At 33.1% G+C, this 26746-nt stretch overlaps 1 non-coding gene across 14 annotated transcripts; it reads right to left on the bottom strand.

Moving 5' to 3' along the window:
• Positions 1-435: 435 nt before the first annotated feature.
• On the bottom strand, positions 436-26054 carry LOC114287724 (uncharacterized). 14 transcript variants are annotated; one of them, XR_014362674.1, is made up of 7 exons: positions 25725-25981; positions 17451-19970; positions 17239-17320; positions 4107-5586; positions 1554-2150; positions 1413-1475; positions 436-688 (listed from the first exon to the last, which is right to left on the bottom strand). It is a non-coding gene; the product is annotated as an uncharacterized LOC114287724 (transcript). The 14 variants fall into 14 exon arrangements; XR_014362673.1 differs by having other exon boundaries at positions 1413-2150; XR_014362665.1 differs by lacking the exons at positions 436-688; positions 1413-1475; positions 1554-2150; positions 4107-5586 and adding an exon at positions 12480-12968 and having other exon boundaries at positions 17451-18923; positions 19674-19736; positions 19868-19970; positions 25725-25990.
• Positions 26055-26746: the final 692 nt, after the last annotated feature.

Here is a 26746-nt window from a genome sequence, read left to right as displayed (position 1 = left end):
TATTCAGTACCATATTTATAATTTTAGTTGGTGAATAAATTTGTCACACACGTTGATCATCGATGAGGAAATAATTTCGTCACAATAAAATGTAAAGATGACGACATTTTTCATCTCCAAAAGTCATACATAGGTGACGAAAAATATTTCGTGACAAATATATATGCGTGACAAAATTTTTAGTCACCAAACAACAAAATCAACCAAATATTTCATATATAAACTACAATAAATTGTCACAAAAAATACGTATTAGCGACAAATAATCAGTTTGTCATAATAACAAGTGACGAAAAAAATTCGTCACTAAACTTGTTCTATATTTTATATTTCAATTTAAATTACTATTTCACAAATATCCCTGCTCATATCTCAATAGCCTTTTAAATGTACTAGGAAATCCACTAGCTGTTATACACCACTCCACAGAAAAAATTCACTAAACAATTTATATTATAAATGAAAATATATCCATCAAACAAATTTAATAATAATCCATTAAGTATAATAAATAAAAAAACATCATAACCAATTTCAAAATGAACTAACAGGGAGTACAAAAAAAACAAAAAAAATAAAATAACACTCAATCTTGATTTACAACTAGAACTAAGTATCAGTCCAAGAAAAAAATTCAACAGTTGATCTTCATTTGCAAGTATGCTTCCAAACGTCATCAAAAACCAATCTGCAAAGACAATAAACAAGGAAAACATTAACATATTATCAATTACATCTAAACTCATAAATAAATAATTTTATTTTATAACAATCCAAAACTTCAAAGAGTTGAGGTGATCCTTGATGATAAGCAACACGGATAACAGAGGATGCCAAAAGATTGCAGAAATACCATGTATCACTAGCACTAATGACAACAAGAACCAAGGAGATTATGCATATACTTTTAAACCTGATAGGGGTATAGTGTTTTTGGATAAAACTACAAGGGGGTAAATTGTAATTAACCCAAACAATTTATATGCTCATTGCTCACCCTGCCTACTTAATGCACTGTAACCCAGCTATATGGAACACCAAAGGCAAATAATAGCTCTATGAACCACCTACATGCGTTGCTAAAATATATGTATAAAAAAACAGAGTCTCATCCAACACTCTATTGTTGACCTTGAACTGTGTTTTCTGAAGAATTCAAGGAAAATCAAGTTGATTGTTGGGAATCATTTAAAGATAATGAAACTATCAGTTTCAACTTACGATTGCTCATCAGGAAATTAAAGAATTTATTTAATCTTTGGCATTAGCTAAACGATCCATTTTTTCCCTTTCCAGTTGAAAGAATCACTCACTTGGTGCTGGCTTTAGCCCTTCAACCCAGTAAAAAACACTTGGGCTCAACAAGGCTATTTATATGGTTTCAAGGATACCAGAGAATCATAAAAGTTTACCTTGCATTCTGGCTTGTTGAGCATGTAAGTTCCACCATAGACGGCACTCAAACGAGCAAATGCCTGTAAATAATGTTAAAGAAAGTTGAGAATAAATTATATAGCCCCTAAAAGGTTCTTGCAATTCCAATGACAACACACCTGAGGTAGTTCTCCAAGCCCATACAGTGGATAATACAAGGAGATCCTCCCTGGAAGTGAGCTAAAGATTTTGCATATAGCTTTTCAAAAACAAAGGTGACGTAAATTAGCTGGTCATTACACTGACTGCTGTAAACAGAATATGCAAAAAGGAAAACCTCACTCACTGTTCACATCAATTTGAAGGAGGGAAAACAAGGAGAGAGGAGCTGCTCCCAACTCGTATTACCTTGTCAAATTAAATTAACTAGGATTGAGATTAAAAAGAAAGACCTGTTATCTTGTGCTTTAACTAAGATTATGGCCATTGATAGAATGGAATGTAACATAGGACCCATGTTCCTTTAAACCACCATATGAAATGACAGTTGTTTGTAGTTGAGACAACATTTACTACCATATGAAATGAAACACAGAAAACAGTAGAGCATTGAACGGATCAAACACAACATTGGTGTATAAAGGGTAAAAATCATTCCAAGATCTTCAAAATGGAGACACTAAGAAAAATAAAACAAATAACTTTAGTAGGAACCAAATGTTTCACCTTAACTCTCTTCACAAAATCCATGGCAGGCTGGTCCAAGTAACTATCATCTGTATGGAGTGCCAATGCATGGCCAATAAAGTCAACTGTATTGTCATCTAGCCCTTACTTTCTATATTGGGGGGGGGGGGGGAGGGGGGGGGGGGGAGGGGGGGAGTCAAACTATATTACCTCTCATCACCAAAAAAAAAAGAAAAAAAGAAAGCAGAACAGTAATAATAATAGTAATACCAGATAACTATAGTTATCATCATAACTAGTCTGAGGATTGAATCCACTACTTTACTTAGCAAATTGAGCAAAAGGAGTTACTTACGGTCAAAGCTGGCTTGAGGGCACGTCCTCTTCAGATTAAAGTGGAAAGAATTATAACAATTTTCACACTGACTTTTCTACGTAAAAGGAAGGAAGAAGGAAGAAAACTGAGATCTAAAATAAAACTACTTGCTCTTAGAGTTATTGTAGTAAGATTCTAAACTCTAAATTTGTGATCCGCTATCTTCTGTAAAACAGAATGGAGCACCACTCCACTTAAGCTGAATGTTGAGTTTAATTCATATCACAGCTAATAAGTTTAAGACTAATTTGCAAGTGTCCGCGTGCATGTGATTGCCCCATTGGCACTCCATGTTAGCATCCTATGATCCACTTCTCATGTGCTTTTTGGCTTCTCTAGAACTCAAATATGTGGAGTACAAGAAGCTAAGATAAATGCCAATAGCATGTCCTAAATGTGATGTTTGTGTGTGTGTGTGTGTGTGTGTTTGTTTGAGTTTAACCAGAGTCACAATAGATCTTAAGTCTATGTTACTAGTTTATCATAATTAAGAAATCTAATTTTATGACAATTCTTTACTTCCCTATCTTATCCTACTTTAATTTCTGATCAAGTAGATTTCTTTCATTAACTTCCTATTTAAGAGAGTTTGTAACACTTACTACGCTTTCTAGCTATCAATCAATCTTAGCCTACAATAGCTTATAAAATATGTGAAAACATTTAGCTAGCTCCTATTCTAATTCTCAATGGAGCCAGAATGAAAGTGAAACAAGGAATTGCAACCTTGCTGGTTTTTGGTCAACTTGTTCTTCAGAAAATTTGTTCATTTTATCTTTTTGAAGAACATAAATTGAATAAAAGGATCTTAAGTAAAACTTATCTCGATTTAGTTTGTCTTTCAGGTTTGTTGCACAACTCTTGGCCTTTGACAGCTTGGTTAGTCATCAACAGGGGGGAGCCACATGAGGACCAGGCAGCAAGTGCCCCCCTCCCCCTCAATGTTCAATATACCACTATTTTCTTGGCCAAAAGTCACAGCATTAAGTTGTCATCCAAAGGCACTATCCCAATAACTTAGATCAACTAATCAAGTTCCTAAGTTGAGGTGTTTCAATATATACCTTTACATGTTTAAGTACATATATAAATATGTATGAACTCAACAAATGAGAAAGGGCATGGTAGAGCATTGATTTTCTTATTATTTTTCTTGATTGTCTTATATTTTTCCGTTTCGTACTATATAATAATCTCTTCCTCATCATAAAAAAAAAGTGGGAGGCCAGTACCCAAAAACCATCAATGTACAGGGAACTTGCCACCAATGTCGGTAACGAGTGTAGATATCATGTGTTTCAATTCACGAATTAACTTCAAAGTTAATAAAAACAAAATTTAAAACAATATTCAACAGTTTCCACCACCAATTCACATCAATAGAATGCAAATGGTCTATCATAACATATGAGCTCATGATATTACATAGAACAAAGGAAAGTAACCTCAAACCAAAGAAAAGAAACTCAGAAATATCAGTTTCAGAACAAAGAAAGGGAAAAAAGTTTCCCATTTAAGACAAGTACATAAACATCCAATCTGTGCACAAGTTATAGCCATAAATTCATATTCTAAGTATTTGAAGTGGGTAGAGAAACAAATTTAGCATAAGGTAGAGAGAAACCTTGACATCACAAGCAAGCATACACAAATTTTATGACACACTTACCAAGCTTGGGCAGCATTGCACCAACGGTCTCAGGATTAACAGGTGTAGGTGACTCGTACATGTGTTGACTTCGGAAGGAATGAAAGAAGGAATTGATCTTTTTGGATCCAACGAAGATATACATATAGATAAAGAGTGGACAATGCCCGATTTTGAATTTGAGTCTTCCAGTGCATGATCAATATCCTAGCAACAAAATTGTAGAAAAATAAAAATATCAAGGCATTACGAGTTGACGAGGCATCACGAGGCATTACGAGTTACAAGGCATTAGGAAGTTTAGTCTCCTGTTTTCAACTCCATTACAGAACCAGAAAAGTTCTAACCAAAAACTCACACATAAATATGTAAAATAAATAATTCTTATTCCCAGTCAAAATAATTCTTCACTTGCATACATAATTCTTATTCCCACCTCACACATAAGTTCTAACCAAAATAAAAACACTTGCATATGTATTTTGTTCATCAAATAGATTTCATTAAACAATTGTTCCTACATTCTGTATTCTGTTCATTATTATTAGTTTGAAACATTTCATCAAACAACCAGTGGGTATGCGAAATCCTATTATATAATCACTTAAAAGATTCTAATTCTAGGATTTGAGGAGCTAGTTAATCTTTTCTAATTTAAACTATTTTGGGCCATTTGTTGACTTAATTTTCAAGTAAATCTTCACTGTTTTAATTCAGGCCCAAAATTTATGAAATTATTTATATTTGAAATTATGTTGAGTTTTGTGTTTCTAACATTCACATTGTAATCTGAAGTTAAATCACAAGTTGACAACAAATCTGAAGTTTAATTACAAGTTGTTGACAATGATATATTCACAGTTTCTTAGTAACAAATTTCTATGTTCTCATTGACATCAAGTCATTAACTTTTTAATTATCAGGTTGGAAACAAAACACACACATACAAAAAAAAAAAAAAAAAAAAAAAAAAAAAAAAAAAACAGAGTGTTAACTCCTATTAATCCCAAAAAAACAAGTATATTGCATTTGACAAAAAACTTTACTTGAACAACCAGCAATTCACACAAATAACCCAGAAAATTCAAAATCACAGTTCTTATACCAACAAATTAACAAATGAAAAACCCATAAATCATCACCACCATCATCAAACAATAAAATAGAAGAAAGCAGATTAGCTTAATTTGCAAAAACCCCAATCAATGACAGAAGAACTAGAACTAAAATCTGCAAAACCCGAATTTAAAAATAGGTTTATCAATTGCTTTCAATTGCTAGTTTTATCAATTAGCTTACAAATAGTTTTATCAATCGCGTACCCACACGCACGTTCAGAAGAGAAGAATAGGAGAAGAAGAGAAGGTTGAGAACACAGAACACAGGTTCAGAAGAGAAGAAGAAGAGGAAAAGAGAAGAAGAGAAGAGAAGAATACCTTCCAATCGAGGCTTCGATTGCTACTCACTGCCACTTTCGCCGATCTCCGATCGTTGCTCGCCGCTGTTTAAGTGAGAGAGACAGAGGTGAGAGAGAGAGAGTCGTCGAAGGATGAAGCTAGGGCAAGAAAAACGTGAAATGAAAAATAGGGGGTGAGACAGAGGGAAAAAGGGGGGAAATAGGTGGAGGAAAAAAGAAAAAGGGAGGGGGGTGGGTGGGTAAGAGATTGAAATTGGCGCGAAATTAAAAATTTTGGATCCATATTTGCTTGTGTCACGCGTCCACCCAAAACATGTCGGGTCAGACGGGTCTACCTGGTCGGCATATTCGCTAACCAATTCTACTTGTGGCAACATTGAAGGCGGTGGCGGCGCTAAAGGAGGAGAACAAGCTAACGGGGGCTGAACACAAAGAATGTTTGTTTTGCAAGAGAGGGATGAGAGAAAAACTAAAGCACCAAAAACAAAAAAGGATTTAGGGGGAATTAATAGGTTTTTTTTTTTATTACCGCCAAAATCTCAAAGTTCTCTCTTCAAAATTTGTGATAAAATAATTTGTCATTAAAAATTTTAAAATATTAAAATTATTGACGATAAAAATATATTTCTCATCAAATAGTTTCAAAATATTTAAAAATAATTTTTTTTTAAAAAAATATTTAAAATTATTGGTGACGAAATCCCTAATAATTTTATAATTGGAGACAGATTTTTTTTCTCACTAAAAGTCTCAAAATTTTGGCGCCACCCAAAAAAATTAGAAGGAAAACCTTTGGTGATGAAATTTAATTTTTCCTTACCTAAAAAAAATATTTATTGACGAAAATAAATTTCGTCACCTATTATTTTACTTTTTTATTACATGTGACAATTTTATAATTCGTCACGAATTATTCTTATTTAGTGACAAAATTTATTTTCTTCACTATTTTTCGTCACCATAGGTTCCTTAGAAAGCTAATTAACTTGTGTTTTGTTTAGAAAGAGAGAGGAGAGGAAAACTGATAAATAAAAATAAAAGAGAAAAAAAAGTTAGTAGTCTATTTTTTTCCATTACCGCCCAATATGTGAAAATTTTTCCTCCAAAATTAGTGGCAAAATAATTTTCTCACTAAAAAGTCTCAAAATATTAAGATTTATTAGGGACAAAAATATATTTCTCACCAAATAGTCTTAAAATATTTAAAATCAAGTTTCTCAACAAAAATATACACAAAATTATTGGTGACAAAAATATATTCCTTACTAATAATTTTATAATTGGTGACAAATTTTTTTATCACCAAAAGTCTCAAAAAAAATTAGCGGGAAAACTTTCGGTGACAAAATTTAATTTTTCCTCACCTAAAAAGAAGTATTTGTTAGAAAAAATAAATTTTGTCACCTATTATTTTTATTTTTTTATTATATGTGACAAAATTTTATAATTCATCACGGATTATTCTTATTTAGTGATTTCTTCAGTACTTTTTGTCACCATAGATTACTTTTGTTGTAGTTCCCTCCTACTATAACACTAAGAGGCTGTTTGGGATGTTCTAAATAAGTGTATTTTTTGACTTTTTATGAAATATGGGTTGGATTTGAAGTGATGTGGTAGAGAGGTGATGTGACTTAAATAGGATAGTGACTTTTTGACTTTTTTTAAAGATGTCAAACTTAGCCTAATAAGATCATGTAAAGCCTTAAGAGATATTCCAATATCATCAGCTATATCAATATTCATACCCTGAGCATCACATACCTTTCTCTAAGATGAAATCAAATGAGTACATTGAGGAAGATGCACAAGGTGATTGTGGTTGTTATCAAACTTTGACACAATCCACTTCGACAAGTCCTACTTAAAAGATATATATGCATTACAATTTGTTCTTGTCTCACTTTATAGCGATCCCGGGTTTACCCTTGTGGTATAGTGATCCGGACATGCGTCCGTGGATGTTGGTAGTTGTTTATTATCTTGTTTACATCCTTTCTTACTTTGTATTTGAGTTATAGGATGTGTTGAGCGGGTTTGTTACAGGTTGGTTGAGTTTAGAAACCAAAACTAGTTGCCCAGATTTTTGGCCTGTACGCTCGAGCGGAGGTGTTGGCGCTCGAGCGTAGATTACACCCATTCAGTATTTTTCCTGTGCAGCGTTGTACGCTCGAGCGTGGTATTGGCCGCTCGAGCGGGGTTGTCTGAGTGCCGCTCGAGCGTAGGGTTGGGAGCTCGAGCGGAGGCCTGGTTCTGCAAAAGTGCTGGGCGAGTGCATTCTGCGCTCGAGCGGGAGGTTGGCCGCTCGAGCGGAAGTCTGTGAGTGGACGCTCGAGCGGGGTATTTTACGCTCGAGCGGAGACCTGGGTTAAAGTTCCGAAATTGTGACTTTTCAAATCACTTTTTCACTTTCTCTTCTCTCTCTTACTTTTCCAAAATCACCATTGTTGAGCCTCTCACTCTAGACTCTACCTTCTCTCTAGGTTTTGATCTAGTATGAGTGATTTACTCACCTTTGGCCTTTACAAAAAGGTTGTTGATCGTCGAGGGCTTCATTTTAATCTGAAAATCTCGGGTTTTGGAGCACGTTGGGTTTTGTCGTCTTCTCCTTTGGGACTCCGAATTTGAGGTAGGGATAACCTACTCCTCTCTATGGGTTTTGTCTTTAAATTTTGGTATTTTGAGATGTTGGGCTTGGTTTGGTAATTTTGTGAAAGTTTGGGGCTTTTGAGTAATTTTACAAAAGTTGGGGTTTTATTCATAATAAACCTAGATGCATGTTTGGCATAGAAAAATGGAATGATTGTTGAATCATTGATGAAAATGGGACCTAAGGGTTGAAATGGTAATTATGGAAAATGGCCTAATTACATTGTTTAATTAATTGGGATAATTAATTGGTGAGAAATGAGGAAATGAAATGTTGATTGAATATCCATTTGTGCATTTATTATCTGTTTTAGAAATAACTGCTTTGGGCTATCGGTGAAGGATAGTCGAGATTGTTGTAGACAATGCATGATGATTAGGTAAACGGAAACTAATCAATGGAATGTGTCATGGAACTTGACGGTTGATAGAATACATTAATTGTGTGTATTGTGTGATTGTATATAGAACCAATGTGTTTATATACGTTATGTGTAGAGGAGGAGATAGGGGATGTACTCCGCGGTTTAGGGGAAGATAGGGGATGTACCTCTAAACCGGATAGGTATTGGGAGGAGATAGGGGATGAACTCCGTAGACAGAGCTCATATGCTTGTCTAGAGAAGTGAAGATAGAGCTCATATGCTTATCTTTGTGAAGTGTGGATACAGCTTGTATGCTTATCTGTGGATATTGTTGATATACATATCTGTTGTAGAATGTGGATACAGCTTGTATGCTTATCTGTGGATATTGTTGATATACATATCTGTTGTAGAATGTGGATACAGCTTGTATGCTTATCTGTGGATATTGTTGATATACATATCTGTTGAGAATGTGGATATAGCTTTTATGCTTATCTGAATGTGAGATATAGTTTTTATACATATCTGTGGAAATGATGATAGAGCTAGTATGCTTATCTGTTGAAAAAGAGAAAATGAAAAGTAATTGGGATTTGTAAGTCGTTGACATAAATATGTAATTTATGTGATTGTACCAGTGTTGACCAACTATCAATTGCTAATGTTTTAGTCATTGTCCATGGTTGGTTTAGTGTATTTCTACTGGGCTGTGGCTCACCCTATATGGGAATATCATTTTCAGGTACAGGAAGCATGCCACCTCCAAGGACATAGCTTGGGAGGCTAGAGGCGGACATAGCGTAGTTGTTTTACTTTTGATGTATTACATGTAACTTCAAGCCAAGGGCTTAATGTGTAAACGAGTTAGTACTCTTTTGTTGTAACCAAGTGTTAACTTGGAAAGCTGTAAGCCCGTAGGGCATTTTGTTTTGATGTTAACATGTAATACTTATGTAATGAAACTCAATGAAATAAAGAAATGTGGTTAGTTTATATGTAAATGCATGTCTTATCTGATGGGTTTAATGTTATTATTTTGAGGGCGTTACACACTTTGAGGATTTTTTATCATCGTGTACCGTTTTTCTTTTTCCCTCTCTCCCTTCTTAAAAAAAATAAACTTTCTACTAGTCATAACACCATCTTTCTTGCTTTTGTTACAATAATCTTTTCTAATACCAAACCCCACAATTTTTCTGTATTCATTATAAAACTCATATGCAGTTTCTTCTGATGGAAACTCCAAATCAAGATACGGTGATTTATCGTTGACCAATCCTCTCATTTCTTCAATACATCCCTCAAGTCCACCATCATCCATTATACCATCCTCTATTTCAACACTAACAAATATGAAGGGAAAAAAATTAAACAAAACAAGAATTTGAGCAAAAAAGTTATAAATTAATTTCAAATGTTAAGTAATTAAACAATTCAACAAAATCAAATAAATCAATTAATAATGTAAATTAATTAAAGGATAGTGAAGAGGAATAAAAAGATGTGTAATTTGTACAGTAACATCGGAAATCTAGTACAATAGCATTGGAAATTTATTGTGTCTATAATATACAATTGCCAAATAATATTAGCATTAGTATATTATATAATATAGGGAACCCTTTGGCAAATACTTAAAGATGTGAACCATATGCCCTCTTATTATATAATTTTTTGGTATATGTTTCGTATTTTTGTCACAAATCTTATATCATTTTTTTTTTTGTTGGTTATGATAATTTATGATTAAAAAATTAAATTCGTATTTTGTAGTAAGGTTATACATTTTTTTTATTGAAGCTTTTTTTAGACCATAAAATGCATAACATTGCTACAAAAATACATAACATTGTTATAAAAATGTGTAATATTACCACAAAAAACGTAACATTGCTACCAAAAAAAATATTTATGAATTATAAATTATCGTAACTCATAAAAAAATTATATAATATTTATACAAAAATACATAACATGTATACAAAAATTACATAATAAATAATTTTTCTTATAATATACAATTGTATTTCTCAATCCATTCACAAAAAACAAACCAAACCATTATACTTGTTGAACCCACTAATACACTATACAAAATAAAATATGAAACATATATACATACATACATATATATATAGAGAGAGGGAGAGATATACATACCAATTTGTTGAACAATAATGGTCTGTAAATCCGAGAGAATGACGGTGAAGCAAAGACAAAGAACACCATTCAATCCGTTTGAGAGAAGACAAAAATGTATAAATGAAAAATAATAAAAAAATAGCTAGCTTTTTTTACTCCATGTAAAGCAGGGACCTTTTGCTCGAGGGGTAGGGAAGATGGCGACTGGTAGATAGATTGTTTTGTTATAATAAAATAAGAATTAATGTAACTCTTATAAACAAAAAAACAAAAAAAAAAACAGAAAACAAAAAAGAAAAATGGTACCGTTTCATAGCATGGCAGGCACAACAACAGGGAGTGATGGACCGCAGTGACCCCTTGTTTGCTGCCGTGCCTGCCATTCTATGAAATGGTACCATTTTTCTTTTTTCTTTTTTGGTTCAAAATTTAGTAGCAATTTAAAAGCTTGCATTTATGACTACGAGAATGAGCATGAATTAATTGAAGCTTAGAATTCTTTGATTGATAAATACAACTTACAAGAGAATTAGTGGATGAAAAGAACTTGGAGAAAAAAATAGCAGTGGGCGCACATGTATATGAAGTGGGTATTTATTGGAAGAAAGCGAAACACACAACTTAGTGAAAGTCTGAATGGAACATTAAGGGGATATTTGAAAAGGTGATCATAACATTGTTCAATTCTTTACTCACTTTAATTGGATTGTTGTAGATAAATGGTATAAAGAAATTTCTGCAATATATGATTCTAGACAAAAGTTGCCTAGAATGTGGTATAAAGACCGAGTTTCTAACAAGAACAAAAAAATGTCTCTAGTTTCTAATGAGAGCATGTATCCCATCTCAAAAATCTTAGATATTTGGTACGTGACGCGATAACAATATCCTTACCTTCCTAATGTTGACCTTCATAATGAAGCATCTACTTTTGATGATTTATATGTGGATGGGGCCATTTCATGTTCCTATAGCGCGGAGAAATTTGATGGAGGTCAAGGTTTTCCAGCGATGATTTAAAGGCCAACAAATGGACATGGATGATTAACCCCTTCACCAAAAGTGATTAGTGACTATTTTTTGTATAGACGTGATGTAATTTGGATGGCTTCTTCATGGATGATGAAATGTGGATGTAAATTTGATTTTGGTAATCCATGTATGTGTAGATTATTGACGTGTAAGGTTGTAAATTTGATTATGGATGCCAATCTATTCAGCACAAAATGCATCCATATTGCAATAGCACAGAGCAATTGATTGTGTACCATTGCCAACCAAGTTTAAACAATACAAATTTGCTCCAATTGATTGTGAGATTGTAACATGCCTTGTGCCTAATAGATTCACTATGAATCGATTGTAAACAATATTCAAGCAAATTATACAAGGAAGTCAAACTTTGGCATTTATTTATTTATTTATTTTTCTGTTTGTCATGGCCATGGGCTCGAAAATGGATTGGCCAATTGATTGGTATTTCCACTTTCTTGCAAGAATTGATTGACTAATGAGTCCCCAATCAATTTTCAAATTGATTGGAAAATGCACTACCTTGATAGAAATCAATTGGCCAATCCATTGGCCATAATCCAAATAACAACTAAAAGCCCAAATCTTGAATGTTTAGTCAGTCCATGGGCTTACAAATTAGAAATGATTATATAACAAGGTCTGAAGTTAACAAACTGTATCATTCACAATCTCCTCATAAATTACTATTCAATATATTAAACATCAAGCACAATACATCATATTTCAAATATCAAGCAACTTATCTTCATTGACAATTTTCAAAAATTTAGAAAAAAAAGGCAATTTACTACAATATTTCAAACAATAAACAACCTGGTGTGGTCATATTTACCAAAACACCAACCATAAAATTTTTTGTATACACAAAACATATCATACTAAACTCCCGAAAGTAAGAAAAAAGTGTTCATAAACAAATTGGGACAACCACAAAACAAATTAACATATTCAACTACAAAAACAATGAAAAGGCCAAGGTCAAGGCTCCTTAAAAAATTCATCTCCGTCTACAACATCTTCTGTTCCCGACTCTTATTCATCTCCCTCATCATCATCATCTTCATCTCTTCCCAACTCTTCTTCGTGTTCCTCATCCTTACCTTGTCCTCCATCCTCATGAGTATCTACAATTTTTTTTTGTCAATTCATTCAATGTCACTTACACAGATTTTAGTTCCTCGTGCATCTAGACCTACCTTTTGTCCATACAAGCTTAGGTGTTTTCCTACCGCTTCACCACATCAAGGACCCTACCAATCCGAATGGCTATACCTGCTAAAGAGGACAAAATAAAAGTCTGGGCTAGTGCAAATTCAAAATTGAATGCATGTTGATTTTTTTTTTTTTTAAAAAAAAAAATTGTGACAGTGGGTTTTCTGCAATTGGTATATGTAATCTTCACTACTGTAGGTTCAGTGTAGATTCATAGTCATCCCGAGATGGTACAAATTTGAACAGTGGCAAACACAACCACCCCACACCCTACTACATCAAAGAATAAAACAAGCAGACCCTCAGAAATCTTAGATGGTGCCCAAACCTCCGCCACTCCCACAGTACCTGAAAGCTAGTTTTTTCTAGCTTCAAAGCCAAATAGGAAGTTTTGACTAATCAATCTATAATTTTTTTTAAATAAGGGAAAGAAAGAAATTTAAACATAAATAATTTATAAGACAACACTTCCTCCTTCAAAATAAAAGAAGACTTCACCAAATCCAAATCAATGCTACAAAGAAGCCTCAATTACCACAAAGAAGACTCATGGAATTGCACATCACAATCAAGAGTTTACAGCAAATAACAACCACCAGTTGCTCAAATATCAAACGACATATCCAACAAAAATATATGACAAAGATGTTATGCATTTTCTCCTTACAAATTGGATGTGCTACACATTTACATATTTTCTCATTTTTGACATCTACTCTCAACCTTTTTACTAACTGTTAGGCAAGGCTATATCCTCTATATACTGTAGAAGCAATGGGTGATGCTTACGTATATGAATATTGGAAGGTCTAGATCCTATTGTCACGTAAAATAAAATAAGAAGCAAAATGCAATTAAGAGGAATAAAGAACAATTTTAACATTCCATTGATCAATCCAATTAAAGGGAAAAAACACATAGACTAGTTTCAATAGTTAAACAACTAATTAAACCAAAGAATTATTACATTTCATTAAAGCCCTTCTGAACAGGCTAACTGAGAAGTTACTTAGGTCAGTCCAACAACCTATTGTTCTTAATCAAATCTTCTATAATGCAATGCTATATTCTTCATAACGAAAAATGATAAAGCAAGATGCTTCACAATGTTCTAGAACTTGGAACCCCTTTTACAACATTTTTTGAAGTAAGACCAAACCTTTCAGTTCAAGCATATAAAAATAAAAATAAAAATAAAAACAAACAAACAAACTAAGAGGATGGTAGCCTTGCAAAAAATGGAGTTCAAACCACTAACGTGTTAGTTCAAGCAATGACAATGCAACCACGAGGACCAAATCCAAACAGTTTTTTGGAGAGTAGAAATTTTCAATTTTACTATGATTGACACCTATATGAACATTATCATGTCCTCCCTGTATCACAATAATCAATGACAATGCAACCAATGCAGCTTTCTACAAATGGCAACTAACAACTAAGGACATTTACAAATTTTATATGAATGAAATACATATAAAATTGTTACCAGTTTAGTAAAAACCCTGCAAGTAAAATTATGGTTCCTAGATATTACATTAATCAATTAATGTTAACCCTATTGACAAAAATAGTATAAAATTTTTACCAATTTTGGCAAAAACCCTATAGTGCTTGACCAAAAACTAATTCGTAGTTTCACTAACCCTTGTTCAAAATTCTAATAATCCAGAGAACTAGAGTGCCTAACCAAAAACTTCTCTTTCTTTTTTTTTTTTGGCGTGTTAAGTGTGCAATTGCACAAATTGTTTTCCCTTTAATCCATAAAGCACCATCATAAACCAATCTAGGCACTATCTAACATAATACAAAGGGAATATCAAAACCTATAAGAAGACTCAAAAGGAGGGGAGAACTCCGAAAAAATTGCCATGTTTTCCTGCTAAGTCTACCATTTTTAAAACACGTACCACAAGTGCACAAGTCTACTTCCAAAAACACATCTCTTTATGCTTTCATAAAATTAGTGAGATAATCAAGTATTCTAAAACCTCCAACATTCTACCTTCTGCTAAATTTCAATTTTGATGCAAAAGGCGAGTCCCAACCTTAACTGAAAGTTGTGATCTAAATGAATCAATTCCCAAAACCTTGACTCTGAAATAGACACAAATCTATCATTCAACAACCACTACTTCCTTAGAAAATTTATTTGTAATAGACATCCCTCGTTCACACCTCTTCATTTTATTGGAAACCCATCAAACCCATTTCATATAAACCCATCTATATAGTTGGACAAAGAAATTCATAGAATCATTCAATAGAAAGAGACCCATTTCATTTCATAGAAATCCATTTCAAAACCATTTCGCATAAATCAAAACCATTTGACAAGAGTCATCATGCCTATTATTCGAAGAGTGCTCCAGGAGAAAGGCCATGCTAGTACCTTCAATAAAAAAAAGGCCACTATACACAAATGCACTACAAAACAAAAAGACAAAACACATCTTCACATACATGTGCCTATCTGCGAATTCTTCAAATTTGGTTTTCGCATGAGTCACATAATTGGTGTTCTGTTTTGGTTTCAAACTGGTAAGTGGCTGCTAATTTAAGGTTCTGTTCATAGTATATGTCACAATTCAAGAATGTTACTTAGAATCTCACTTTTGTTTTATAAGAACCATCTAAGTACGCAGTGCAGGTTTCTTTCATAATGTTGATCATCAAAATCTACTTACTATTTGTTGCTTATATTTTCTTGAGAATATGTTGCACTCAAATCAAACATTGCAGAAGCAGCAAAAAAAAAAAATTATTTAGAGTCACAATTTCCATATATTATCCAAAATAGATCCCTAAGCCAACTCCACTTTTTTCAACCCACCAATAGTTATTGGCCTCCTTCAAGCCTATCGAGCACTTCAAATGCTTTATTCGATTTTTTGTCATGAAGCCCATATTTCAAGTTCTTTCATTGGAAACCCATAGAAACAACAACAAGGGCCAACTTTCCTACGATAAAAATCAACTTTGTTGGCTAGTCAAGATTTCCACTCTTTTAACACCAATCAATTGGTATATAACCCACCCCAAGACTAATACAACTAAATATAACTAAATTATTATCTTTTAAGAAAGTCACATTAACACATTACAAAACAAATTTGAAATCAAGAAAAAAAATCACAACCCTCAATCGACATAATTATTATAGAAAAAAAGCTTATGGTGAAAGTTTTTATCTTTACCTTAGTTCATATCCTCATGGCTTCAATTTTTGTCCATTTGTTCGTGTGTGCATGCGTGTGCATTGAAGTTCACTATCTTCTCAAGAGAAGAAAAAAAATGTAGCTATTTCATTCTGCATAAAAAATTAGAAGAAAAAAGAAGAGGAAAAATTAAGCTGTAGTTTATATACTTCTTGTTCAAAAAGATTGAAGCAAAAATATGGTTCCAAAATACAACAAATGTATACATGCCAATATATGAACATATTCACAAATTATTTCATTACAAGAAAGCAATCAAAACTTCTTTATCGCTCTAAAAGTTGACTCGAAATTGATAGGCAGAGGAAACCAAATAATCTCATCAATGAAAATTACAAATAAAGAGCTATTAATAAGTGGTGTTGATTTTCCTAACTATAATTGTATATTTGGAGCATCCATGTGACAATTGTGGAAAAGGGAGGAAAAAAAAAGTCCAAGAAAGAAAGGAGCAAAGGATATCATTATTACAAAATATAATTTCTAGACAAATATAAATCTCATTGGTCTTAAATAGAAATTATGGAGAACTTCATGTTTTCCTTGAGTACTTAAGTAGACATTAACAGGTTTAATTAATAATAGTCCAATAGCAGAGTGAGTAGCCACATAAACATCTTCTCTAACATCATAAAATTGCTTAATTCCCAAGTAAACAGTTAATATATATATATATATATATATATATATGTTGTGTTAGATTGCAGAGAAAATATGAGAAAAGCACAAAAGTTCAAGTTTAGAATATGAAAAATTTAACAAAAAAACAATAAAATAAAATCTGCACAAGTAAGCATATTACAACTCAGTAAACAAAAGTATGGAAACTTGGATATGTTCTTTTCTTCGTATTAGGTTTTCCAAGCAGCCAAAATGAAGGGTTAGTGAAAATTATAATAAATAGGTGATATGGGCTTCACCCCCACAAACAATGAACTTTAAAGGAGCAAAAATCAACAACTAAAGTTCACATAATGCAATGAGAGAGAATATGAGCAAAAGAATATGCAGATTTATATATTAACACAAGCATAACCGGAACAAGGCTCACAAAATGGACCAAAATATATACTAGATTTTAGGAAATACAGAGAGAGAGAGAGAGCGGTGACCTAGGGCTTCGACAGGCAAAGTCCAAGGGATTTTGCACCAAGAACGAATGCAGCAAAATCCCCCAGCCACAGATGTAATCACCTTCGCATTCCATCGTGGATTAAACAAAACAATTGAAAATATAAGAATGTCTTGTTTATTTAAATGAAATCAAATCAGATCATCAAAATATATTCAGATAGAAAAAAAGATAAAAGAAATTAGAACGCACCAGGAACACTGGCAAATCGGAGACTCTCTTCGATCATACGAATCTGAGCGGACCGATGTTCTTGAAACTGAAAGCTTCGAGCCTACTATTAATGGCTGCGGTGGTCCCTGAGTAGCTCCTTCGCCACTGGAGTGAGAGCAATAGAGTGAGAAACAAAAGAGTGAGGCTAAGAGTAAAGGAGAGAGCTAAAGGTTAACCGGCTAACCCGGTTGCCTATTTTTCGCCATTATTAAGATTAAATTTAAGTAATCTAATGGTTTAGAATTAAGGTGCATATGATGTCCAACTCCCTTTGGGTTGCACACCCAAACACTACCCAAAAATCATTCACGACACTTGTGATTTGTGAAATGAATGCAAAAGTCATTAATTACATAAATTAAAGACAAATTTAGAATCAAAACTATTGCCCTAAAAAGGAGCCAAATTAAAAGAATTTGAAAGTCATCCAATAGCCATCAACTGTTGCCAATATCGATACCTGAAACAAAAATGAAAAATTAAAATTAAAATAAAGTCTTACTTCAAAGAGAAAAAATATTAATGTTCGGTATTTTGAAATCACGTTCAGTATTTTGATTAGTCAAGTATCACCACTCGCCACCATACACATAGTTTTTCACATGGTTTCCTCATAGTTTTACTACTTGTTCTAAAATACTTCACAAAAAATTAGCACAAATGTTTTCCCTTAATAACTGAACAATATTTAAAAAAATAAGCACACATATAAGAAAAATGGGACAACAAAAGCATCAGCAATTTCAATGAGGATTTTTATTTTTTAAAAAATAAGATAGCAACAGACCCAAAAAAAAAAACCTGCAATTTATAGTATTTGTAAATATAAAAAGACAATTAGAGATTAATTTTGGTTTTGACAATATGGGATTCCAACACTTTGCAAGAAGTTTTTCATTATGCACATTTTTCTTTTAGTTCAAATATTCCACATATTTATTTTTCATATAAGCAACTTCCAATCTACACAACGTACAACAATAACGACTTGAGTGACATTTTTTTTTTTTTTATAAATAAACAAACTTTACTAAGAAAGCATCAAGACGATGCAAATAATACAAAAAGGAAACCAACACCCCATGGGCGCAAAACTAACTATTCAAATCTTCCACAAAATCAACAAAAGTCAAAACATCATGATCCACCAAACCCTTTACCCAACTATACAAAACCAAAAGTAACCTACTTTCTAACCAAAGAGCCGAATGACTCAAATCTTGAAAAACCCGCCTATTGCACTCCAACCAGATCAACCAAAACAAACAATGAGAAGCAAGTACCCAAGCCTTCCGACGCCTCTTGCCCATCCTAGCCCCACCCCAACTTTGTAGAACACTCAACACAAACCCCGGCTGCACCCAAACCAAACCAAATAAAGCAACAATCAAATTCCAAAGCCGAAACACAACCAAGAAATGGATAAACAAATGATTGACGATTTCCGCATCCCTGCAACACATAAAACACCAATTAACCAACACATGCTGCCGCTGAATTAAGTTATCAATAGTCAGAATGCGACCCAAAACAGCTGTCTAAACAAAGAAAGCAACCTTGGACGGTGATCCCACCGCCCAAATGTTCTACCGAGGGAACACCCCAACTCCTCCCCTTTCAAGCATCCCATAAAACGACGACACCAAAAAAATCCCTTTAGCCCTCAGACCTTCCCATGATAAAGTATCCTCCCCATCCCCTCCAAACTGCAACTCATACAAAAAACCCAACAAACCCACCAATTGGTCCAACTCCCAATCTTGCACATTACGACGTAGATGAAGATTCCACGTGTATGATTGCCCTTGCAACACCCGAACCAAAGCAACCAACTCCTCCACATCAGCGGCAATAGCAAAAATCAGTGGAAACATAGCCGCCAAAGACAACTCGCCACACCACCTATCTTCCCAGAAGCGAACCCGATCCCCCATCGCCACTTTAAATCGAACCCTATCCCAAAAGGTCTTCCTACCCAACCAAATCCCCTTCCACAAACTACAACCATGTGATTGACTGACCCGATTTGAACACCACCCCCCTCTAACCATCCCATACTGGATAGGACACTATTGATCAAAGTGAGCCGCCCACCTTTGGACAAGTGCTGACGCTTCCACCCATTTTTAACCTATAAAAATAATAGATTGAACAAAGAGGGGAGAATCACCACTATAAATAACCAAGGATTTCAAGCCATACCTCTTCAATGAGAACTCTTTCAAACAAATAAGCTACTGGAGAAGATAGAGATCTTCAAGAAGCCTTCGAAAGCAAGAGACGAGAGTGAGAGATGATAAAGAGCAAGAGCACGGATTAAGAAATCAGAGAAAGAGAGGGAGAAACCATAAATTAGTAGCAAGGGGGAGAAAATTTTAGGGTTATTATAGTCATACCTCTTCAATCCTTTTTTTGGGTGAATACCTCTTCAAATCATTGCATAGCCTGCGACTTCGATCTCCATTCGTGGAACGACTGGAAAAGAGAGAGAAGGGAGTCCTGTTTAGCCAAACCAGAGAGAGAGAGAAACGTAACTGATGAAGTAGAGAGAATGGCTGGGAAAGTTTCAACCAGTTTAGCAGGTAAATGGTATAAACTATATAAAATATTGAAGGGTTTAGATTAATTCAATCAAATCCAATGGCTGAAAATTAACTTGCGTATGGTATGCAAGTTTCAAGCCTTGCACAATACAACAACTCCCCTCTTGCAAACTCTTTGTCAAAGCCAGTAGAGACAAACTCATTTTATGTGTAAATAACAATGAGAGACATCCTTGCTTTGTATATTTTACGAACTTAAAAAATCTCTACCTTAAAGACAATACAAGACAAAAATTTAGTAACATGGAAGGCTTTTACATTTTTTTTTTCATGTGACCCTGCAATTGAACTCTTCAACCATAACCATAGGAAAGATCCATTAATTATCGTGGATCAGAGTCATTCATTCACTAGTTCAAAAAAAAAAAAGTCATTCATTCACAATTTAATTTGGTAAATTACAATAAACCTCACAAATTTGGCATAATTACACTAGATTTCCTTCTAGTAAGACTAAAGCCTCTAGAAGTAATGCATACATATATTGATCTTCTACAAAAAGTTATATTATACAATCTTGAAATGGAATTGGAATTGGAATTGTCAAAGGACAGATCAAAAAAATTCAATTTGAGTAATAGTTTATAAAATATGTTTTTTTACTTTCAATTTCAATTAGGCTGCTTGTTTCCAAGGTAATTCTTTTAGTGAATAAACATAATTGCCTGAGTCAACTTTCCTCGTTGAATCTTAGGAGCTCTTTTTTTTTTTTCTTTTTTTTCTTCTTCCCATTAATAGTCACTTGACTTCGCAAAAGGCAAGATTACTTTGGCAATAAGAGAGAAGTCTCGAATCAGAAACCCACCTAACCTTGTACTTACCCGCCTTGCCAGTATGTGTGCACACGTGCAAGGTAGAATAACCATAGAACACTTGAACAAAAACAAAACCATAATAGACTATCCGTTTGCAAAATCATAAAAATAAGCATCAACCAAAAACATTGGAAACATAACGATGAAGTTGAGGTTTGAATTTCTAGAAAATAAACTTGAAACACAAAATTTAGGAACGGTTCCAAAAAAAGACAAAGATGGTGAAATTAGAAAAATCAATGCTAGTTTAAGAAAAAAAACATATCATTCTTGAAGTACATCAAAATATTCTATCAATCGCCGAAAATTTACAAATGCTACAAGTTGATAAAAACACAAAACCATAACACTTGCCATAAAATTCCACCAATAATTAGCACTTAAATAAAAATCAAAACCAAAATCTCCCTATCTCATATGATCATCTATTTTATATAGAGTCAATATTCTATATGTAATTATGTGGCCACTCCGTTCCTTGGGATAACACTTTGGAAAATTTAAAATCTACTCAAAATAGTAAAGGGTGCTGACTGTTGTTATTTCCAATTTGGGTAGTGGTGTTTATGATGGGTTCAACAAGAGAAAGCAACAAAAATAATGGGGATGGTGTGTGTTTGTTTATGTCAAGGGTACTGCGACATTCTTATCTCTAGCATCAACATGGAGACATGGGACAATGGAAAACTTAAAGCACCCACACAAATATTAAGGCAAATATAAGCTTAGAAAGCCACCCACTAAAAAATAAATAAATTAAAATTAGCTCCCATGGAACACTTTCATATGGCAAGCCATAATCAACAAGCTTCAATTGATATTGGAAGGTCTAGATCCCATTGTCACGTAAAATAAAATAAAGGAGGAAGAAAGAACAATTTTAACATTCCATTGATCAATCCAATTTAAGGAATTTAAGGAAAAAAACATAGACCAGTTTCAACAGTTAAACAATTAATTAAACCAAAGAATTATTACATTTCATTAAAGCCCTTCTGAACAAGCTAATGAAGAAGTTACTTGAGTCAGTCCAACAACCTATCGTTCTTAATCAAATCTTCTATAATGCTATGCTATATTCTTTATAACAAAAAATGATAAAGCAAGATGCCTTGGAATGTTGTAGAACCTGGAATCCCTCTTACAATATTTTTCTTCAATGGAGCAAGACCAAACGTTTCAGTTCAAGCATATAAACAAAAAAACAAACAAACAAAGAGGATGGTAGCCTTACAAAATATGGAGTTCAAACCACACTGGTGTTAGTTCAAGCCATGACAATGCAGCCACAAGGACCAAATCCAAATAGATATTTTCAATTTTACTATGATTGACACCTATATGAACATTATCATGTCCTCCCTGTATCACGGTAATCAATGACAATGCAACCAATGCAGCTTCTTACAAATGGCAACTAACAGTTAAGAATATTACAAATTGCATATGAATGAAACTACTTATATTTCACAACCCAAATTAAAAATGTAATGCCTAATAACCAGACACACTTGAAAATAGAGTGTAATTGCCACCCATGTGTTTCACATTTCAAAACAGTGTATAATTAGTGGCAACGCTAGAATTTTCTTATTTTATTTTATTTTTTTTCCAATGGGTATAAACTAGATCAAAGAACACACTTCATTCAAATAACTAAAAAACACACATGCAAGACTACACTTTAAACCGCATTATGACCACACCTTCAATCACGTCATCAAGAAGTGTAAAATTTTCATTAAGTCTACATAGACAAAATTTAATAACATAAAATTATATAAAAATATGCACATCAAGACAATAGAGTATACCTGCGATATCCTCATTCACTTGATATCCTTATTATTTTCACAAAAGTAATTTTTTTTGTAATTTAATTCTAAATATATATTTTTTGATATGATAATTCTTGTTGTGAGATTTAATTTTATAGAATTTTACACCATGTTTGGGACTCACAACATGGTATAAAAGTCCCAAGCATGGCATAAAACCCAATAAATTCACACCTCAACAGAGTATGACTGACAATAATAGTACACTTTAGAGCATTTCCAATCCTTAACTATCATAATTTGCAAACAGAAAAAAGTATCACACCCGGTAATGCCCTATTATCAACTAAAAGAAAACAAATAAATTATAACATCTGCCAGTATCCTACTATCAATTAAAAGCAAATAAATAAATTAGCACACCCGCCAGTGCCATGCTATCAATTAAAAGCAAACAAATATCATTTTGCACATATGCTTTCACATTAACAAACCACATAAACAATTCAAGAGATGAAACTTTTAATACATTTGTTTGAACTATCAATAGCCATTACGTAAAGACTTAGACTAACGTACCAAAACCAACCCTTCGAGCAATTAAAATAGATAAATAAAAAGAGCCAATAGTTAGGGAGAATATTATATGCAACCCTTAAGGGGTAGCATATTGAAACGGATTCTTTTTTCTCATGGATTTTTCAAAATGTGAATGGATACAACTCTTGAGTCTAGCCATTAGTCTGTAAACTTACGTCGAAGTGGGGCACATAAGCTCTAAGTCTCAAGCAATTTTTGTATGGATTATTATGTACAAGTCAAAACATTTAGATACCAAATAATCAATCTTGACAAAGCTCACATTCTTTATCATTTTACTTGTTGGTTCAACCATTTAATAATTTATAGAAATACATGACAAATATTCTCTCTTTTATTCTTTGTTTTTAAAAGTTTGATACATATTCCTTCATGATTCTTCCACTCCATAGATATCATGTAATTATCAGGCCAAAACATTGGGAGTAGATCATCACCACCTTGCATAGTTTGGACTTGTATCTTTCAACAATAGTTAAGAGAGAGATGGTGCAGAGTAGAGATGGGGTGGGACTGGAGGAGTTTGGTGGGGTTCCGATGGCTTGGGTTTGGGTTGATTAGGGTGTTAGGTTGGGTGGGGTTGGAAGGGGCTTGTGTAGAAGAGGTAGACGAGAGTAGCGTGAGGAAGTGATGGAAATGGGTGGGGAAGGGTTTCAAGTGGTCGAGGAGGGACGGGACAGGTGGGTGAGGGGTTGGTGGTGGCAGGCAAGGTGTTGGGGTTGGTCAAGGAGGGAGGAAATTGGTTGTATGGGACTCAATGACAAGATTTCCAAAGCAAATGGAAGGAAAAAGGAAGAAGAAAAGGATATTTTGGTAAATCAAATAGGCGATTGCCACCTCTTTATATTTACTTTTCACCTTCTCATTTTAGTTGTAATTATAAAAAAAATTCTTATTGATTTATTAATTGCAGCCCTAATGTCCTTGGGATGTAGGTCCCCAAATTGAAATTACTAAATTACACTATCCTGATGATATTTGTCCCTCCTCTTAGGCATATGTATATAAACAATCCAACTAAAACCAATCATCTAAGATACTTGTCCCAAAAAATATAGCATTTATAAGATAAATTTTATAAGTATATAATATACATATATAAAGGAAATGCTACTATGCATATCTCTTATCATAAGAATGTTACTCGAAAAACAAAGTATAGTTCGTTAGGTCAAAATTAACCAAGTGTAAAAAGATGCATGTTTAGATAGAAAATCAAAAGTGACAAAATAGTGAAAAAAAACATTCTTTGTTTTTTGCAAGAAACATTTATGTATATTTTGCGAGAAATTGAAAAGCAACTTACCATGTTGGTATGGATGGTACACAAAATTTAACAATCTTACATTTTCCAACATTATCATGACAAATTTATCATGCAAACAAACAAGGGAAGAAAAATTCAAAATTTTCCCTTTCTCACACTACCTACCCACTACTCAATTCTAAAGTTTCGCACTAATCTTTCATGGTTGCTAGGAAAGCCTCCATGCTTAGAGGGAAGATAATAATTCATGGATTCTCTTAGCACCAATATACTTTGGAAAAAGGATGCGGAAATTCATTTTATTAAGCATAAGCTTCACGTTGACTACTTTTTAGCTAAAATTTAAAATCATATACTTCAATTCTTTTTAGCTTTTCAAAGTTGTTTTGTTGGTTAGAGTCATTTTCTCGTTATCTTGTCAACTGCTCATGCTTAAAGAAAGATACAAGTGAAGTTCAAGCACTGTTTGATTAGCATTTTTGGAAGTATTTCTATTGTATGTGAACTACATTGGCTTTTCAATACATATATATATATATATATATTTAAAAACCAATCAAACAAAAGATTTAATTCAGATGGCTATTTAATTCAACTAGAACAATAAGAACTACACATTACTAAAAACACTTGGAATAACTATTTGCCCTAACTTACAAATTGGGAGGTCCCAACCACAAGTTATAGCTGCTTCATGTGAATATCACTAAATATATTTTGGGATAAATCTTCGAAGAACATGTTAAATCAATCACAAGTTTTCAACAACATCTAAATGCAATGAAAATATAGTTCCAAAATACTTTTGTTTAAATTGCTAACAAACTAGGCATTTTTACAAACATCTTAAATGCAATCAAAATTCAAATAACATAATTTAGCCCTATAATTTTAATGCCAAAATAAGATGCAATATTTTGCAACAAAACAAGAACAAGTCATGGAAGCAACAAAATGGTTACAAAATACTATATTAATTAATGTAAAAATGGATTATTTCATTACAAATGTCAACCGAGATATATAAATAGCAAAATAGAATAACATCCTTACAAAGCCTTGCTTCATTCGTACAAATTTCAAATCAGTGTGAGCCAGGACAGACTGGAATACAAATTCAGAGAGAGAAAACAGAGCAAAAAATGGGGAAGAAGAGGGAGGGTTTCTGAAATAATCAGAGGGAGGCGTACCTTGTTGATTGCTCTTCAAAAAAACAAATCCTTTGTTTTCTTAGAAACCAAACAGAGGCTCACTGGGTTAGATTAGGGTTTTAAACAGAACAACCACTTCGGCCATTCAGGCGAGACAGAGAGAGAGAGGAATGAGTGCAGTAAAGAGAGGGTAGCAGAGAGAGAGAGGGGGGGCGACACAGAGAGAGACACGAAAGTGAAAGTATAGAGAGAATACACTGTGGAAGAAGAGAGAATAGAGATGGGTCAACCGGTTGCTCCGGTGTCCAATTTTTCAAAATTAAAGAATTCAATGGTCATGATCTATTTATGTAATCCAATGGCCAATAATGAAGTTGCATATCCTATGCAACCCTCGAGGGGTTGCACACTGTAACAGGTCCCTTTATATTAATTTCAATGTTTTACAAGTAGCTTATATTTTGTTTTTGTTTTTTTCAAATTTGTTAAATAATTATTACGAACCCAATATTAAGAGAAGTTTGTTAAATAAATATCATGAACCCAATATTTCACATGATTCAATTTCTGCTTTAGAAAAAAAATCATATCATATAAAATAATAAAAATTTAAAGGCTCAATATTTACAGAACAAAAAATGAAAAGAAATTATAAGAGAAGTTAAAATGTAAATATCACTTCTTAAATTAAAACATAAATGTTTTCTGTCAGAATATAATATTATTTTATGAAAGATTAAACAGATCATATTAGTCACCATGTAATTCTTATGAAAAAAAAAGTTAAAAGAATCTATAAAAGTAATTTAAAAAGTGACAAAAGAAAATTAGAATATACGATATAAATTAAATTTTAGTTTTCTCTGTTACACCTAGAATATTTATTTCGTGATCAATTTGTTATGTTTGGTCCCTAACATTATTAAATGGTTGTTTTTTTATTTTTTATTTATTACATTGATTCATATAATAAATATTATATGTATATATAAGATTATTATTATTGTTATTTTGTATCTATAACCATATATAAAAAGCGTGAAAACCTTATGGTGAATCTA

The sequence above is a fragment of the Camellia sinensis genome, chromosome 2, assembly GCF_055761805.1.
Source record: "Camellia sinensis isolate YWXY chromosome 2, ASM5576180v1, whole genome shotgun sequence".
Taxonomy (NCBI): domain Eukaryota; kingdom Viridiplantae; phylum Streptophyta; class Magnoliopsida; order Ericales; family Theaceae; genus Camellia; species Camellia sinensis.
This window is presented reverse-complemented; position numbering and strand designations above follow the sequence as displayed.